Consider the following 1,273-nt stretch of genomic DNA (forward strand, 5'->3'; position numbering starts at 1 on the left):
GCGAGGCGGGGGGTCAGCGCGGGGCCCTGCGCCGCGACCGCCGTCCCCAGGCGAAGCCCCCCACTCTGAGGCCGCTGGGCTGAGCAGGGACCTGACTAAAGGCCCCCGCCAGGCCGCTCCGGCTCCCGGCCTCGGTCTCTTCGCGGCCGGGCCCCGCGTCCGCCGCACCTCAGGCTTCCGCCCCCACCCCAGCCCTCAGAGTCGCGCCCCAACCCCGGATCACCGCAACCCCGTCGCCCGCGGGCTCACCAGGCGTCTCCACAGCAACCGCCAGGGCGGCCGGACCCCCTGCGCCGGCCGGCTGCGCGCCTGACAACAAGGTGCGCTCCCATTGGCTCAGGCGCCGGCTCCGCCGGCCAATCAGAGAGCGCGCACGCGCCATCTGGCGCGCGGGGCCCTGGCTGCTTGCGGACGCGGCCACGCTCAGAGCTTCGAGCGCGGCTGCGGACTCGGCGCCAGCTCCCACCGGTCCTGTTATCTAGGAGGCGCTCAGTTGGAGGGGCCAGGCCCGCGGCCCTGCGCAGTAGTAACAGTAACGCACTCCTGTTTCAGCCTTCGGACAGGTGCCGTGGAGACCGTGGCAACGTGGGGACACTTAAAGGGAACAAGGGAAAGAGCATCCTCGTTGACGTTGCCCGTGCCTCAACCTGTTCCGAAAAGGATTTGAAGCCTAAAAGGCACAGATACAAGCAACTCTTGACGCAGAAGAAAAAAGGGCAGACCTAAATGTAAAACCAGAAAGTGTAAAACTCTTAGAGGAAAACACAGGCAGAACCCTTGATGACATAAATCAAAGCAAGATCCTCCCTGACCCACCTCCTAGATTCATGGGAAGTAAAAACAAAAGTAAACAAGTGGGACCTGATTAAACTTAAACGCTTTTGCACAGCAAAGGAAAGGATAAGCAAGGTAAAAAGACAGCCCTCAGAATGGGAGAGAATAACAACAAATGAAAGTGACAAAGGATCCATTTCCACAACATACAAGCAGATCTGAAGGGTTTCCGACACGCGGCCTGGGACCAGAGGGCAACGGTCTTGGGAGCTACGTGTTTTAGGAAGGGGCTTCACACTGGTTGACATTCATAGAGGCTTGAGTCCAGCAAGAATGATTTAAAGGACGAATGTTATGGCTTTCTCTTTGACTTTAGTAAAATCATGGTGAAGAACTCGTAGACAGTTAAGTACAATAAAGCTTTATTGATATGCCAGGAAGTACAAAAATAACTGAGTCACCAACCTTAATTTTGGGTGTAATCGGATGGGAGGTGGGG

The 1,273-nt window shown here is 57.4% G+C and overlaps 1 protein-coding gene across 1 annotated transcript in view; it reads right to left on the reverse strand.

Moving 5' to 3' along the window:
• Positions 1–304, reverse strand: part of CABIN1 (calcineurin binding protein 1) — a 33,223-nt gene extending 32,919 nt beyond the window's left edge. The window contains exon 1 of the mRNA XM_010860073.1: positions 250–304. The gene's annotated coding sequence lies outside the window, so the exon portion shown is untranslated. The remainder of the gene's footprint in view (positions 1–249) is intronic.
• Between the last annotated feature and the right edge of the window lie 969 nt (positions 305–1,273).

Source organism: Bison bison, unplaced genomic scaffold (assembly GCF_000754665.1).
Source record: "Bison bison bison isolate TAMUID 2011002044 unplaced genomic scaffold, Bison_UMD1.0 scf7180017856933, whole genome shotgun sequence".
Classification (NCBI taxonomy): domain Eukaryota; kingdom Metazoa; phylum Chordata; class Mammalia; order Artiodactyla; family Bovidae; genus Bison; species Bison bison.